Source organism: Clarias gariepinus, chromosome 10 (assembly GCF_024256425.1).
Source record: "Clarias gariepinus isolate MV-2021 ecotype Netherlands chromosome 10, CGAR_prim_01v2, whole genome shotgun sequence".
Taxonomy (NCBI): Eukaryota; Metazoa; Chordata; class Actinopteri; order Siluriformes; family Clariidae; genus Clarias; species Clarias gariepinus.
The window spans coordinates 30330171-30349242 of record NC_071109.1 but is presented as its reverse complement, the minus strand read 5'-3'; the positions used below and the strand labels follow the sequence as shown (position 1 = coordinate 30349242).

The following is a 19072-nucleotide window of genomic DNA, read 5'->3' as shown; positions in this document are numbered from 1 at the left end:
TTGTCCTATCATCCATAATTTAAGCTGAGGAGCACCCCGATATTTTACCCTATGCGAGGGAAGCATCTTCTGCATATTTTAGGCAAAGCAAGTATAACTACGGTGACTGAGAAATGCAAAACAAATAACAAAACAACAAATCAGAAAACAAACATTCTGTCAAACCGAAAAACTTAGGTGTGGGTTTGCGAATGGAATTCTTACCGCTGATCTCGAGTGGCAGATGTCTCATCCAATCAGCGATAAGAATTTAATTCACATTCATAATAACTATACCTACCTACCTTGTCCGCTTTGACTGAATTGTTGTTGTTTTTTCTGATTTCGTATTTTGTTTCTGGATATGTTATTTGGCTTTCAAATTTATTTTGTTTTCAGTTTAGTCTTTTTTTTTTTTCAGTTTAGTCATTTTGTTTTTGAATTCATTTTGTTTTCAAATTTGTTATTTTGTTAAAAAAATTATTTTGTTTTTAAATTTGTTATTGTTTTCAGTTTAGTTTTTTCATTTTCAGTTCAGTTATTTTGCTTTAGAATTCATTTAGTTTTTTAGTTTTGTCATTTTGTTTTGGAATTTGTTATTTTGTTTTTAAATTTTAGTTTTTTCGAATTTGTCATTTTGTTACAAAATTTTTCATTTTGTTTTCGAATTTGTCATTTTGTTTTCGTTCTGTTTTGTTATTTAGTTTTCGTTCAATTTTGTTATTTTGTTTTTGTTTTTCGTTATTTCGCTTTTCACATCTCGGCCACCATATATAACCCCCCTCTAGCGATGCAAAGAGAAGATCTGACATAGTCACAGGCATGAAAGATGGATCACGCAAGTACAGAAACGTTAATTACAGCGCCTGGTCCGGCCGTCATCCTCGTGCGTATCCGATACCTGGATAGTGGAGGTGATCAACGTCATGTTCTAGCACGAAGCACGTTTCAAGCCTTAGTGTTAATTTACACAATATGATTTTAATCCAGGTCAAAAACAGGCCTTTCAAGTTGGCGAAAAGCCCTTCGATTTAAGACGAGAGGTTTATCAGAGGCCCAGCCTTGACTGTAGATCTGAGATGAACAGGATCTCTCTGTCTGACAAGGAAAGTACAGGAGACTACGAGTGCTTGTAGGGCTTAATATAATAAACATGTTTTGTGAGAAAACACAGCTGTAAAGCGACTGAAATTAAACAGCTGCTCTAAGAGGTGTGTTTTTAACTGGTGTGGATGCGAGATGATTAAAGAGAGGCCTACGATGATGGCTTAATCTAGACGAGACAGCTGTAAATACACTTCACACCCTGTAATTTACCACAGTTCACACTTCAAAAGAAAGAAAACAAAAAGACAACAAGGAGAAAAAAAAACAGAAAAATGAGCGAATAAAATAAAAAATAAGTAAAAATCTAAACATTAATCACATGATTTTGATTACATGGTTTTTCTTTGATGTGGAAAAAGTAGAATTTTTATTTTTTAAACGCTCATGTAAGTATCTTCTTGATGCAATGATGCTTCTTCAAAACCTGGTCCAAAACAAGCGCGATATCTCTCCTTCTGAGTGGAACTGTTGTGTCTAAAACCTGAAACTCGGATTTTCCCGTCTGTTTAACCAGCAAACAATTTGCCTGCAAACAAATCGCTCTGCCACGCTGAACCGTGAGAAATCCGCTGAATCCGTCCAACAGCAAATCCCGCCGTTTGGTTACGAGTCCAAACGAGTAAGTGTGCATGATTCTGAGCTCAGGCGTCGAGCACACACTCGGCTGCTCTCCCGCTGCTGACTGAAGCCAGGACGTGGAGCCGGGTGCTGGTTCGGTGTGTGTGTGTGTGTGTGTGTGCTGGGGAGCACAGGGTGTACTGAGCAGCAGATGGACGACAGAGATTAGTCATGCAGCAGTGTACTGCACTTGCACTTCACTTCAGCTTCCAGGAGATGATTTCTTTGGCCAAGCGAGGGCAATTCGGCCCAAACAGGGAGGCGCGTGGACACTCCGGGCAGCTGCTCTGCTCCCGCTGGCCGCTGCTGCTGCTGCCGCGTGCATTTGTGTGTGAAGCCTAAGGCCAGGACGGTGCCAGGCAGCTGTAATTAAATGTAATGATATGCATTTATGCAGTGTGTGTTGAGATCGTGGTTACGCTGTCAGCATTTCTCACTGTCCGAGTGCCACAGCGTGTTTACCTTAAAGAACTTTACAGGGTATCAGGCTTACTGGGTATAACATTTACTGGTTATCAGACCAGACAAATGCACATGACAACTATCCATGTCTGTGTTCAAAACTTCTTCTTAAAAAGTAAATCACGTCCTCGGTAAAGTTTCATTCTAATGCAGTGACGACGCTGATATTAAAATCGTAGCCAGCCATCTACACTTTCTACTGAATACTAAAACCTCAAGGCTGATCTTGGGCTAATTAGAAAGTGGTCGTGGATGCAGGCTCCCCAGGGTTTTAATTAACATGAACCTGCATTAATAAAGCTCCCAGTGCATCATGGGACTAAACTCACGGACAGAACAGAACGTCAGGTACTGACTCTGTTCGAGGAGGAACTCAAGTCAGGAAAACTAACTAACAAAATCGAACAAACAAAAAAAAAACTAAATGCAACTTATAAAAAAAAAATTACAAACAAAACCAAACAATTTTTTTTTAAATAAAAAACCACAATTAACTACCTAAAGCGAAATAAACAAATTAGTTCAAGATTCTGGCAAACAAAAAGCTTATACTAAATCAAATAAAAACAAAAACCAATAGGTTTTCAAACTAAATTAAATAAACCAACTTAACTAAGACTTAAAATTAATTATAGTTACAAACAAAATAAATAAACTTAAATAAGCAAACAATCTAAGTAACAAAAATTTTAACTAGCAAAATAAAAATAAAAAAAACATTACTTTTTTTTTTATTCTGAAACAAATTACACTATTAAATTATAACAAGTACAAACTTAAACAACCTGACAAAAAACTAGCGGACAAACAAAATAAGAAGCTATTTTGAATTTTTTTTTGTTGTTGTTGTTCAAAACAATCCAAAAAACAAAAAACTAAAAATATTAATGCAGTTTATTTCATCAATTTTGCTGAACAATACAGAAGAAATTTAAATAAAATTTAATGGGAGAATATTGTTTTTGTTGTGTGTGTGTGTGTGTGTGTGTGAGATTATCCACGCACGTTCTCTTTGCCGCTTAATGAGAATTTACATAGTACACAGGCTGCATTACACACAGCGTGTTCAGACATCCATGTTTCATCAGTGAGGAAGGAAAGACAGATGCAAATGTAATTACTGTACATGTCTCACCGCCGTCTCCTGGTCTTAAACAAACACGTTAATCCTGTTAGCCGTGTTCTCGGTACATTGTTAGGAACGTTTCACTCCTCGCCATGAATATTTGATTAACTGGCGCTGCGCTGCATTAGCGGGAGAACATCCCGAGCCTTCTGGATCGGCCCCGTGCTGCGCTCGGCAGACTGCGGGAGCAGGAAGTCTCTCCATCTCACTTCATTACCAAATTAAGTCATAATCGAGCGACCGAGCTCTCCGTCCACGCGTTAGCCGCAATCTTCTATTCGCGCAAATCCCACCGAGACAAAAACAAACAGCGCAGGTTTCAGCGTGACCTCGTGCTGCCGCGGCTTTAATCAGCCATGAGGGATCAGACAGCGGCTTCGTGTACACAGAGCTCGGAAACGCTTTACGGTTCAATTGTATGATGGTCCATGAAATGTTCCAAAATTTAAGGATTAAAAGATTAAGCAACGTGCATTTTTTCCTCTATGAAACTACAAGCATAAAACATTGCTACAAATATTGAATATTGCTAACAAAATGCACTACAAGTTAAAAAAAAAAAACTTAAAATAAATTAATGTGTTTATAATTTCCTGCCCTCGAAAATGGACTGAACATTTAGACACAAAGTGGGCTTTGAAAAGATCGACTGAAACATCATAACCTCAGCTGCAGAAACAGAGCTCCAAAGTCGGCTAAACTGTCCGATCGCCTCCGGTCTTTTTTTTTTTTTACTAAGGTTCTCAAGAGCAACTTTTAACTTGATTGCATAACAAACAAAAAATACTAAAACTTATAATTAAACAATAATTAACCTAAATGACTAAACAACTAGCAAATAAAATAAAACAAACTAACAAACAGGTCAACTGATAAAACCAAAGTATCAAAGTTTTACTCGCAGTAAAAAACAAAAATAAATAAATAAATAAATAAAATCTCACCAACAAAGCAACAAAGAAAAGCTACAGTAAATTAAAGCAAATAAAATAAAAACAGTAAACTAAATCGAAGTAACAAACCAAAACAAAATACATCTCATCTTCTATACCGCTTTATCCTGTATTCAGGGTCGCGGGGACCTGGAGCCTATCCCGGGAGACTTAGGGCATGAGGCAGGGTACACCCTGGGCAGGGTGCCAATCCATCGCAGGGCACACACACTCATTACGGGTAATTTGGGAACGCCTGTAGGAGAAACCGGAGTACCTGGAGGAAACCCACCAAGCACGGGGAGAACATGCAAACTCCATGCACACAGAGACGGGAATCGACCCCGGACCCTGGAGGTGCAAGACGACAGAGCTAACCACTGCTTTACTCAAATAAAAAGTGCATTAAACATCACAAAGCTAACGGTCTAAAAAAATATTTTAAATAAATCCTTGTCTGTCTGTAAATGATGGCAGAATGGCATGGGCGATTATTTACTGCAGTGGTACCACAGGCATGACGCGCTCACACTCAGCGCTATTAGTCTCAGTATAAGACGACCATCAGGAAGCAAAATTTAATCAAGGATGACCTAAAAATCCCTTTTAAGCTTTGAGAGAAAGGCTTTCGCTTTTCATCGGAGCGGCGTTCTGTTCCGAATGTCTCGCCAGCATTTGCCTACATGACACCATTTCCTTTTATCTGTCAAAACTACGTTAGAGAAATAAATCACCACAAGCACGCACTCTTTAGAAAAATTTACAGACGAGTCAGTACAGTTACTATTCGAACCTCAACTGTCTGGAATGTTCTGCTGGCGGACCTTGGACTTATTGGAGTTATTTTTGCGCACACATACAGTACATACACCGATCAGCCACATCATTACGACAACGCGGCTACTACTGAGCAGGTCCCCTGTTTTACCACCAAAACATTGATGACGTGTGTGTTCTGACATCTTTCTAATCGCAACCCGCATTAACATTTCCATTAATTTTATTTATTCCTTTTATTTCAATTTTTATGTTCCCATAACATTAGCTTCAAAGAGAAAACGTTCACTTTCCGCTTATGATATCCCACCCATTTCCAGGTGCTATTGTAGCAAGATATCGTCACTGTAGCTACTGTTAATCTGTTCCATTCACTGTGGACGGAGCACAAGAGAGTACAGTCCTCTGAAGTTTAGCCTTCAGCTCGTCAATAAGCGTCTCACTGTAACGAGCACTGTTGAGTGTTGAACCTTTTTCCTGATGGCGTTCCAATACTTCTGGCCCCCGAGAATCCCAGAAAACTTTAAGCGCTGATGAATTTTCCAGCTGATGGTTGACTTTTGATCTTTTTCTCAGTCGGTGATGGAGGATGTTTCCGTTCTATACTCTGTCGTTTACTCTCAGGCTCGTGGTGATGAATCCGTGTCTCGTCACCAGTAATGATTCTCTTTAGGAAACTTTCCCCTTCCTTAGAGTTGCTGCAGCACCTGGCACATCCTCAGGCCACGTAGCTGTGTATTTTTATCTGCGGTTTTGGCCTTTCACATCCACATGCAAAAACAGTTCTGGTCGTTAAAAAACTGAGCTTTTGGAAAACTCCATCCAAAGTGAAGATTTTCCAGAACTCGCGATTTCGGCTTGTTGTGACGTCACCTTGTGTGCCGATGATGTCCCTTTGTGTCCGTCTCCTTGATTTGACGGCAGCTTTGTTTAGGAGGATATTATGTGCAATGGCCAACTTACATAAACCAGTGATGTGTTAATGTTGCTTACTGGACAGCGATGGCGGTTTTGGACATGACCCCATCGGACTTCTACATGGCGAAACCGGTAATGATGTTTTGTCTAGGCTTCTGATTGGCTTTACAGTTTTTATGTGGACAAAGACATTTTTAACACATAGGTCATGTGGACAGAATTATTAAAAAAAACAAAAACAACAACATTAGAAAAATTTCTGTTTTTAAAAATACCTGGCTACGTGTGGAGATGGCCTCAATCCACAAAAAACTAATTACTGAAACACTGCAAATCACAAGTACGGCATTCCATTTTTGCTGGCTCCACAGTTACAATCAAACTGATGTAACATGTTCACACCACGCGCACAGTAATAATGCAAAGTTTGGATCATTTAAGTGACTGAAAATCTTAGAAAATAAATTGTTACAATGTCAATAAACAGACCCCCAACACATCTACAATCACAAATTTTACATTTACATTTACATTTAGGCATTTGTCAGACGCTCTTATCCAGAGCGACTTACTTTTTTTTTTTCATTACACATCTGAGCATTTAAGGGTTAAGGGCCTTGCTCAAGGGCCCAACAGTGGCAACTTGGTGGTTGTGGGGTTTGAACCTGGGATCTTCCGAACCGTAGTCCAATGCCTTAACCACTGAGCTACCCCTGACCCTGAATTTTGGCTATACTGTAGTTCCAGTAATAAAAAAAATATTACAATGCAGCTGAAAACATATTATGATAATCAGAATGAGCAGCTCATCTCTCATATCTTCTTGTCCCAATTTTTCGTTCTTTTGTCATGTGACTCCCATAGACGCTATGCAGTGCATTACACCGGAAACCGAATTGAGCGGTTCTTCTCATGAGTCTTCTAGTCCGACTCGTTCGTTCTTTTGAATCTATTGCACTGCATAGCGTCTATGGGAGTCATGTGACCAAAGAATGAATGACTCGGACTAGAAGACTCATTAGGAAGAACCGCTCAATTCGGTTTCCTGTGTAATAGGGCTGTAGCTATCGAATATTTTAGTAATCAAGTATTCTACCAAAAATGTAATCAAGTAATCGAGTAATCGGATAAAATGTACTTGTGCTTAATTAACAGCAATGTAAAATATATAAGAGAAACAAAGGTTTGCTTTTATTTAAAAAAAAAATTCATCAAAAACTAAAAAAAAAAAAATAACTAAGGCACACACGAAAAATAAATAATTATACAAAAACACAAAAAGTTGTCCAACTTTAATTTGAGAACTAAAAGTTTCTAAACTTACAGCTCAGGCACAATTGTGCTGTGACACACCAAACAAATAATTGCGCAAAAACATAACGCAAGCTTTTAAAATTAATTAAAAGACGCTTCGAGGCAGAAGATTTTGCCTCAATCATTTTTTGTAATCGAATTATTCGAGTTACTCGATTTAGACCTACTGTGTAATAAGAGTCATAACAATGAACGATTTGGACCAAAACGTGCCAAACGGACCAAAAAGACTCAAGAGGTAACTACTCATTTCTGTCTTACTGCACATAACTTATGCAGGTTTTGCGATGCTTTGTGCATGCACGTCCAGTAGCCAAAGAATAAATCACTCTCAGAGACGACTCATTCTTCTGAGTCATGTTAAAGAGTCGTTCAAAAGGAATGAACGACCCATCACTAGTAGACAGCAGTGACTAAGGAGCCAGTAGGCTTGAACAGAAAGCGCTGATAAGACAGTGCGGCTTTAGTTTCAATATAACTGGAGTGCTGATAATGTTCGACTCGCCCTCTGATTTTGATGTACAGTATGGTCTAACCCTAGTTTTAGAAATGATACTTTTAAATGCTGGATCAGCTCTGTTACACTGTGCTTACTGAAACCAAAAACTTCTCAAAAGTCTCTTCTGGCAAATGATTTTTAAAAAAAACTCTCACATGTTCCGTGCATTCCTAAAGCATGGAACGTAATGGAATTCCTGGCTCCATCTACACATTCCTCTCCTCCTGACGTCTCTTAAACCCCAAACACCACTCATTCCATTCCTTTCAAATGAAATGCGCTCCAGCTCTCCCGAGCGAAGCACCCGCAGACTTGATTCAGCCGCTTTCATTTCAGCGAGTGCGGTGTGAGAGCTACGCTGCCAGAGACCCTACACAAAGTGCACTTCCTAGGCATTGTACACACACACAATCCCGAAGGAGAGCCACTTCCTCCGCTCTATTGTGAAGCCGGCGTATCCCACGAGCGCCGTGCCCGCGTTCTGTCGAGTCAGGGCGAGGGGGTTACTGTTGCTCGGCCTGTAGCTCCGTCGTACAGTTCCTCCTCCAGGAAGCGGAGGGGACGCTGCGCAAAAATAAACATGACCTCCGGAGAAGCAGAAGCGGCAGCATGCTCCATGGCTTGTAAAAAGTGTTCGAACAAACAGAGGAGTAAAAGGAGAAATCTGGCTGTGGTGTCTGTGTGGGAGGGGCATACGCTTACTTTCCTGTGACTCTGGCCAATCGTAGGCGTGCAAGAGCTCATGTATCTGGAAGATGGTGGATGGAAAGTTTGAGGAGGAAGGAAGGATGTGAGGTATGGATAGATTCTAAAGTAACAATAAAAGTATGAACCGTCAGGTTAAAGAAGATCCCGTCATTGGAGGAACTACTGGATATGAGATTTCCACATCTTCAATAAAGCTATCAGTATTAGTAAAGATCCGTCTCAACCTGGTACAATTATGTTCTGCAATAAAGTGTAATACGTCATTCAATGTGCAATATGGGTATAAAGTTGATTTGTGTTATTTGTGTTAAGTTGTAATATGTGTATCTTGTGTAATTTGTATAAATCACCTAATTTCATTGGACACGCCCCATGCTATATACTGTAGATATTCTGTTCTATCCGTCAAACTGTCAAAACAAAAATGGTGCAAATGAAAAAGTGCTTCCTTACATCATACTCCTCCTCATTGGTTGGATGTTGGTGGTCAAAACTCAAATCATATTACACCCATCCTGAAAACTCATCAATAATCTGGGTAACAGTCACGAATCATCAGAGATTCCGTTATTTCTGATGGGGAAATTCGCTTTGATATACGAGTGTTTTGATGTACAAGCATGCGGCCAGAACAAATTATGCCCGCAATCCAAGTTCTTTACAGAGCAGAAGTAGCAGAAACATCTCACCATTAACTGTTCAAAGGAGATTAATGCATTTTTTTGCTGCCTTTAGCATTCCTTTACAATGTAGAAAGAAATAAAAATATTTATACATATATATAAATATAAATGTGTGTGTGTGTGTGTGTGTGTGTATGCATATATACGTGTAAACATACACAAAGCCTAGTGGGGAGTGTCAGCCTTTTCATTCGTGAGCTTGTGAATGAAGTGTGTGTGTGTGGTGTGTGTGGTGTGTGTGTGTGTGTGTGTGTACAGTTGTGCCGAGAGCACAAAGGCCGTGTCATGGCTGCGTTGAGCTCAGAGAGGAAATCGTTGAGTGTGTGATTACTCTGGCGGTTAGCTGGAACACTAAGGCTGAGGTTTACTGTGTCTGGGGAACTGAGTCAGACTCTCTCTCTCTCTCTCTCTCTCTCTCTCTCTCTCACACACACACACAAACACACACACACAAACACACTTTGAAACTCGAGCTCAGAGGTTTTTCCTTTCAGCTGGAAACAGACCTCCGGCTGAGGAGAAGATAAAAAAAAAAAAAAAGAAATAAAAAAAAAAAAACGCTATTGAGAGGAAAGACATTAAATCTCGCTCTGCTACTTGACGTTAACTCTGACTAACGCTGATGTCACACACACACACACACACACACACACACACACACACACACACACACCTCAATATCTTTGCTTTCACCTCCCTCTCTTTTTTAATCACACACTCCTCTTTTAACTCTCTCTCTTTCTGTTTCAGTGTTTCTCTCACACACACACACACACACACACCCTTTTGCTCTTGCTCTGTCCTAGTTAGATGTTAGCTAAGCTACAAACTCACCCTCTCTCATTGACATGTAGCAGATCGAACGTCAGGACAGAAGTGACGCTCTGATAAACGATCCGTTCTCTTTATTCGTCATCAAACAGATTAATAATCAATAAGATTTTTAAGTCACGTGACATTAAGAGATGAGCAGAAGCCACGTTCTGATAGGGAGGGGGGGGGGGGGGGGGGGGGTTATGGGGTGAGTCCCCTCCCTTAAGCTGTGTGTGTGTGTGTGTGAGTGTGTGTGAGTGTGTGAGTGAGTGTGTGTGTGAGTGAGTGTGTGTGTGAGTGAGTGTGTGTGTGAGTGAGTGTGTGTGTGAGTGAGTGTGTGAGTGAGTGTGTATCTCATTACTCTGACTAAGAACAAGAGAATAACAGCTGCTGTAACATAAGTGCTGACAGAAGCAGACAACTCCAACACTACAGATCCTGCAGAGGTGAAGTGTGTGTGTGTGTGTGTGTGTGTGTGTGTGTGTGTGGAGTGTGTGTGTGTGTGTGTGTGTGTGGAGTGTGTGTGTGTGTGTGTGTGGAGTGTGTGTGTGTGTGTGTGTGTGTGTGTGTGTGTGTGGAGTGTGTGTGTGTGTGTGTGTGTGTGTGTGTGTGTGTGTGTAGTGTGTGTGTGTGTGTGTGTAGTGTGTGTGTGTGTGTGTGTAGTGTGTGTGTGTGTGTGTGTGTGTGTGTGTGTGTGTGGAGTGTGTGGAGTGTGTGTGGAGTGTGTGTGTATGTGTGTGTGTATGTGTGTGTGTATGTGTGTGTGTGTGTGTGTGTGTGTGTGGACTGTTGTACTGTGTGTGGAGTGTATGTGTGTATCTCAACTGAATGTTTGTAAATGTCTATTTGTAGTGTCAGAATACGTGTGTGTGTGTGTGTGTGTGTGTACACACAGTGTTGGGTTATGAGTGTGTGCACATGTTTCAAATGTCATTATGTGTGTGAACATCTTTTGTGTGTGTGCGTGTGTGCGTATATGTCTGTGTTACTGTGCATGTGCAAGTGTGTGTGTGCGTGTGTGCGTGTGCGCGTGTGAGCATATAGAGATGAGTTTTGTTTGAGTGTGTGTGTGTGTGTGTGTGTGTGTAGGGTGGGGTCATGAGTGTGTGTGTCTTTGGAATGTGTGTGTATAACTGTCTAGTTTGTGAGTTATGAGTGTCTAGTGTGTCAATGTGCATTGTAGGCATGTAAGTGTGTGTGTGTGTGTGTGTGTGTGTGTGTGTGTGTAGTTGTCAGGCTGCAGCCTCTTTGTCACTGTGAGCATGGCGTGGGCCTCCTGTAGCTCGGGGCCGCTCAGCGCACACTATTGTTCCTAATCTCCGTGAACAAAGACGGCCACCCATGGCCCTGCCACACACACACACACACACACACACACACACACACACACACAGAGCTATTGTCATGCTGACAAACGGCCAGCCTAAATTTCATATGAATCTTCTCTCTCTCTCTCCTTGCTCTGTACCTTGTTTGCTGTGTGTGTGTGTGTGTTATCTCGCGTGTAATTAATGATTCTCTTGCTACATTGTTTCTATTCTCATATGAAACGTCTTTGTTTTTCATCTAAGATGTGACGACTCGAGTCCGAATCTGTACAGCGCTACTTCAGCGCTAATCCCAAGTGAGGCTCGAACCCTGCGGCTGCGGCGACGAGGGCGGTGCAGACTCCATGCACCTGTTGCTTTAAAGTGGCTGTGTTTTATGTGTGTGTGTGTGTGTGTGTGTGTACACGCATGTGTGTATTAACGGCTGGTGGACTTTTTCATTTGGATTTCATCTGAAGTTCAGCATCAAACGGTAACAGACACTTTGCTTAACCACACGGCCTTCAGACATCCTCCGGCTTCTCACTTCACACACACACACACACACTTTATAAAGATCTGTTTCGGTACTGTTACTGTAACAAACACAGTCGGCGTCTTACAGATAAGTTTAAAAGAAATGCAGAGTCGGATATCGAAAAGAGAAGAGTGTAAAAGCACAAACCTGATCCGATCCGGTTACAGCTGGTCTGGAAAGCGACAGGTCATGTGTGTTAGGAATTAGTCGGGAATTTATTATACTTTTACTTTATTATATTATAGTAATTTTGTGCAAGAAAGAATTAGAGACGACGCTTGGAAAAAGATTGGAAACGTTTTCAAGTAACTGGATCGGAATTTCTTCTAAGACACAATTTTTAAAACTTTATTTATGATGTCATTTTTTGTGTGATAGATTTTTCATCTTTCTTAAGCGCCTCCCCAAGAATAGTACAAAAAAAAATAATTAATTCCCATTAAGAATTCAATTGATTAAGAATGTATTAACTGATAATGTTGGTTTTGCATAATATTTCTCAGTAGCTCAAGTGCCTGTAAACTTGTAGGCCACAAGAGGGCGCACTTCTATGTCATGCGTTGCTGAAGCAATTGTACAGACAGTCAAGAGGAGCATCATCGATTTGGCTAGTGCAAGACCGCCACCTGCTGGACTGGTGTCTGGAGATGACGATTATAAATTATCGCTTTGTACGAGACACAAGTGACACAGTGTTTATTAGATCTTTTAAGTAACGTTTATTACAACAAACGCTGTAAGAATTACAGCTAATTAAATTGAATCGACAGTGTACCTACGATCCACACCTCTGTTTGACAGTGTAGGGATGGGATCACCAGCGACCAGCTGATACGATATTATCAAGGTGAAGATTCGATTTGTATTAGAATTTTATAAATATATTTTTTTTTTAACTAAAACCACACAGGATGCTGAGATACTAGCCAATGTGTGAATAGTTAGGAGTGCACCACCTGTAGGTTTATAGAGGAACTGTAACATTTTACATTATCAAAAGCAAGAATGTATAAATAATTTTTAAAAATCATGATAAATACATTTACAATCGGTGTTACGACATACAAAAGAGTCATGATGCATAACTGAATCGATCTTAAGTGGTTTTTTTTTTAATTATTATTATTTGTTATGGCTGATCAGTGTAGAGTTCTAGTACGCAGGATGTTTCTACCTTGATGTAAAAGCAGGATGAAAATGATTAGGGAATGTCTTTGTTTCAATGCTACTCACATAGACAGATAATTAAATCTACTCCATATTAAATAAACACTGATGTTATCGATAAATCCACATCAATTACTCTTTTGGCTAGTATTAATATTCCTAAGAGATTAGATTTAGCAAACTGATCTGATCTGAACCAGGACTTATATTCAATCAGCCGTGGTGTGAAACTCAAATCTGATGCCTTTAACGCTAAGTGGTCAGGACAAATGGGTCAGGTCTGTGGGTGAGGGGTGAAAAAAAAAAAAAAAAAAAAAAAAACCCGCTTGGAGAAAATTTAAGCTTAATATTGCAATATTACACAAAAGCGGTGTTAGATCCTTGGGTTCGACTGGACAGGAGGCAGGAGGTGACGACACGGGCACATCACGTATAGGGATTTTCTAATCGTGTACAGTATACTGTATCTGCTGATGTATGAAAAGATTAAACTTTAATATTCAAGTGAGCCGTCTCCATTTTTTATTATAAGCACTGTTTTGTCAGAGGAATAAAACACCAGGACGTGCTGTTACAGCAAAAATAAACTACTTAAAGCACACAGACGTATCTGTTACACACAAATTATATGTTAAAGGGTATACTCGTACAAATAGTTAAAAATTTCCTTTTTTTTACCCCACAGCTGTTAAATAAAAGCAACGAAACCTGTTTTTCAGGAACATCTTTCAAGTGACACTCCTCTATTTTAGACATGCGGTTAGCTAAAACACTGACCGTTCCACGTTGTACATCGTGTGCATAATACATTGCCGTGTTGCCCATTAAATATCGCGGCTTACGGTATTTGAATGCTTGGCTTATGGTTTGCGTGCTCGACATACACTTGTGCAATTGGTATCTGTCTAAAGCAAGTCTCTGGAAAGGATTTCCATGCCGCGCTTTCTGCGAGTCTTTAATCACAAGATCTGAGATAATTCTGCACAGGTACAGACTCTGTCAGAAATTTCCAAACTGCTCTTTGGGTTTTCAAAAGTGACTTGTCCTGCCTTTCCACACACACACACAAAGATGTTAAAGAGAAATAAACCATCATGGAACTGATAAGCTAAATTACCAGATAGCATCGAGTCACACCATCTGGCACTTGCACTCCTGACGCCTGTTGCTGGCGTGACAATATGCCAGGGTGCCACACACACGCACACACACAGAACAAACAAGTCTCTTCTCCGATCGGGGAACAGTACGCTGAACACACACACACACACACACATCGGCGTCGTTTAGCCTACAGGTGCGTTTGACACTAAACCAGATGTCAGTGGTAGAATAGAGCCGGCTGTGGAGCGATTCAGACCCTCAAAGCTCAACAATGAGGCCCCCTTTTCCCCCTCTTCTTTCCTTCCTCCCTTCCTCCCCCCATTTCCCACAATCCCTTTCTCCCACAGGGAGTCCCATTGAGGGAGTACGGTGCCTTTTTCCTCTATTGTTCTGTCACTAAAGTTTGTGCTCTGTGAATCATTAAATACTTTGGGACAGTACGGGTTCAATGCACTAACCACGAGAAGCTACAGGCTGTACATATTTCTGCATTAAAAAATATATATATATATTTGTCCTATTATTACTATATGATCTGAAAATGCATAAAGATCACTTTAAAGTCACACAAACACAACCAATATACCAATACACAAGTTTAAACCACACTCTTTCCTTTACTGGGATAGATTTCTCCTGGTTTGCAAAAAATGCTTATATCTAGATTTTCGAGATTTAAAGTGATTAAACAATATGTGAGGGTCAGAAAATACTCCTTATAAATTAAATTAAGGTTTCTTCCCATTTCGTATTGCCATCTCAGGGAGTTTTTCCCTTGCCACCATCGTCACGCTCATCAGGGACAATTGATTCATACATACTTTCTCACACATTTCATACTCATTTCCATAATTTCCCTTTTCAATTCTGTAAAGCTGCTTTTTTGCGACAATAACCATAATTAAAAGCGCTATAAAACATTATATAATATTCTGACTTAAATATATATATCCCAAGCAATGGTGGTGATAGATGATATAATTTAAACTTCAAATTAAAATTTTTTTTTTTTTTAAAGAAGTACAACATAACAACAACAATAATACCAACTACTGTATGAAGTAACTGAGGAAGCTTTCACAACCTTTGCATTAATGATTAACCAAATCCCAAGTGTGGACTTTCTCCTTACACACAACCCTCAAAACCTTCCAGACGATGAAAGAAAAGAAAACACCAACACCCAAGTTCAGAGGTTTAACGCACTAAAAAAAGTTATATGGGTTTAAAACCAACCAACAAACAAACAAACAGCTTACTTAGCTAGTCAACTTAGTTAACTGACAACAACATGGTTTAAGCTCTTATGGTTGACCGACTAGCAGCTGTTGCTAACTACCCAACAACTTCTCCTGCGTGTTTATGCGGGTTTAGTCTCAGTAGAATCGATTTTATGGGTTAAAACTGGGATTAGGTTAAGTGTAGTAGCAGTAAAGTTGCTTTAAATGGTGAAGGTGAGGTAATAAAAGTGTTTTTTATTTGGTGGAAGTTTCGAAGTGAAACGCTGAGTTTCTCAGGCATCGATACACGGGTGACTCCGTGTGTGTGTGTGTTCAAAACACCGTCGTGTTGTTGTTCAAGAATTAAAACTAATAAACTGATCTATTCCGAGCAGAGAAGGTTATGTTTGTTTTTTTAGGTGGATGTTTACAAAATAAGAACCCTGAAATACACAACAGCGCACTTATCGCCATGATGGATTGAGGGATCAAAGGAAGGATGGATACAATGTAACGTTCACAGAGCTACAATGTAGCCGCTCCGGTTCTTACATCAAAGACAAGAAATAAACTTACAGCAAAGGAGAAATCGCAGATCAATCCTCAGTCAGGGGTTCTATGTATCCAGTTTACACGTCGATGGAGGAAAAAAAATAAAATGTCCAGAAAGTGAGATAAACCCGGCGATGTTGCTTCTCTGTCACGTTACGTCCTCTTTAGGTTAGGTTTGCTAGGGAGACAGAAAACACCAATAAAACATCAGTTAACCGCGTTAAAAGTGATCGGTCGAGCTCAGGGCTTTTATTCATTCTCACTGAAAAGCTGGTGATTTAAAAAGGAAAGGATATAGAAAGTAAAACAAATAAAAGCGACAAGCAAATATAAGTGTGTGTTATCATTAATCAGTGTCAGACATCCAGGATAAAATGCATAAACAGCCGGATGATTGGGGAAGATATCAGTAGAATCATGAGAAAGTCGTAAATAAATAAATACTACGCTGTAGAGACAGCTGTGAGTGGAAGTCAGTAAGTAAGTAAGTGAGCACTTGTGGAAGAGCACTTACCCGTAAACCCCTTAAACATGAATATCTGTGCTTTTTGGACCTGTTTGCTCAAGATTTACTAGAGAGAGAGAGAGAGAGAGAGAGAGAGATGAAGCTGAGAAAGCCGGAATACGAGTTTCCCCGCCAGCGCGCGCGCGCACACACACACACACTCACACACTCAAAGGACCTGCAGCAGAAACACGAGCTGTAACTCCAGCGATGTGAGGTATGTGCGGAATGAGGGCAGGAATGATGTGAACGCAGAGAGAGAGAGAGTGTGTGTGTGTGTGTGTTCAGGCGGGGCTTCAGACAGAACAACCTCTCTGTCCTCTCTCTCTCTCTCTCTCTCTCACACACACACACACACACATGCAGTATACAGTACATATATATATATATATATATACACACACACACACACACATGTATATATATACTGTGAATATATATATATGTACACATATACACAGATATACAAATGTGCGCACACAATTACACACATACCACTGTAACACACCCCCAAACATACACACACACTACCTTTTAAAAGTTTTAGAACACTTTCTAACTCCATGATGGTTCCTGATTTTTATTTTTTCCTTCATTGTAAAGGAATGCTGAAGGCGTCCAAAAAATGCATTAATCTCCTTTGAACAGTTAATAATGAGATGTTTCTGCTACTTCTGCTCTGTAAAGACTTCATAACGCTTCTAATCTGAGGTTCTGTTAATTGGTCATTTTTCAGGCCGATAACTCTAAATGAACTTCATGAGAGCCAGTTTCATTATGGTGCTTGACGGATTTCGCAAATGCACTTGACAATACTGTTCTTGCAAGAACTATTACAGAAAGGCCGACCTCTGTGTCTTAAAATAACAACTAACTGCTGTTTTTGTTGTTGTTACGTAATTACCTAATCCCATATGTGTTATTTTATAGTTTTGAAATCCCCAGTATTGTTGTAGAATGTAGAAAATAAATCACTAAACAAAAACAAAGAAATTTGTAAGTGACACCAAACCTTTGAACGGTAGTATATATACACATTTCCTTAACACACTTTTTAACACACATATACACACATACTGTATATACAAATGTGCACACACAAACACATACACACACTTATACATCTATATAACTACACACACAAACATGCCTGTATACATATATACACATACAGTAAAAATATGCACACATTACTTACATATACACATATATACACATACACAGATATACAAATGTGCACACACAATTACACACATACCCACACTGTAACACACACCTAGACATGTACATAACTATACACTCATGCATGCACACATATACAAACATACAGTACAAATATGTACACAAAATCATACACATATACACACACAGGTGCAGACACATGTACACATATACAAACATACAGTACAAATATGTACACAATATTATACACACAGGTACACATAAACACACATACATGAAAATCTACACACAAGTACACACTCAAAATCACACATGTACACACATACACATATACACACATACTGTATATACAAAAATATACAAACAGTTACACACATACCAACACTTATACACACATACACACACATGCATGTTTACATATACAGTATACACATACAGTACAAATATGCACACAATATTACACAAATTCATGTTTCACGTTTAATTGTCATATGCACAGAAAGGAAACATGCTCCCCCCTGTACAATGAAATTATTCCCTTCATGTCCCCCTCATAAATGCCGCTAAAAAGGTAGAAAATAAGCATAAAAATAGAATAAAATATCAATAAAAATATAAAATAAATAAATGTGGGTAGAAAGAATAGGTATATGTAAAAAAGATATATATCAACATAGAGTTAGGGCAGAATATGAAAGATATGCAAAAGTATGAAATTAATATCAAAATATAAACACTGTAAAAACAGACATAGTGTAAACATATACATATATACAAATGTGCACACTTAATCACACACCTACCAACACATACACACACACACACGTAAAAAGTATATAACCAGATACACACCAAATTACACACACATATATATATATATATATATACCAACACATACACACACATACACACATATACATAACCATATACAGAAATACAGTACAAATATGCTGTATGTAAATACACATATACAAACAGGCACACACACACACACAAACACACACACATATATATATATATATATATATATATATATATATACACACACACATATGTATACATGCACATATATACAATGTGCACACATACAGTACAAATATGCACACATTACACATTCACACAAACATATACACATACATACAAGTACGCACGCACATTCACAGATATATAAATGCGCACACGTAATTACACACACACACAATATGTGTACATGTATGTATATGTGTGTGTGTGTGTGTGTGTAATTGTTTGTGAGCTTTTCTATGTATGTGTATATACACACATTTGCATGCACACATATACCATACACATGCACACACATACCAGGTTGTCTTACTTCCACTGACATGATTATTAATGCAGCAAATTAATTTTCTGTTTAAACCTTAAACCATATTTTAACCTTAAGCTCGGCAGCGAGGAGCTTTCTATTTATTCATTCATTCATTTATTTATTTATTTTTCGCTTTGTTTCTGTTTTTTCTATTTTTTTAATGCAGTGTTCCTCATGAGGACACGCCAAATGTCCTTGTGGGGATGCCAAGACACACACACGCACACA

At 39.2% G+C, this 19072-nt stretch overlaps 1 protein-coding gene across 3 annotated transcripts in view; it reads right to left on the bottom strand.

The window, feature by feature from the left end:
* tead1a (TEA domain family member 1a) overlaps positions 1 to 16525 on the bottom strand; it is a 53652-nt gene extending 37127 nt beyond the window's left edge. The window contains exons 1-2 of one of the 3 annotated variants that reach the window (XM_053506076.1): positions 16339 to 16525; positions 15849 to 16002 (exon numbers count right to left, since the gene is read on the bottom strand). The gene's annotated coding sequence lies outside the window, so the exon portion shown is untranslated. Of the gene's footprint in view, positions 1 to 15848; positions 16304 to 16338 lie in introns of those variants that run through there. The other 2 variants (XM_053506078.1, XM_053506077.1) reach the window with 2 other exon arrangements.
* Between the last annotated feature and the right edge of the window lie 2547 nt (positions 16526 to 19072).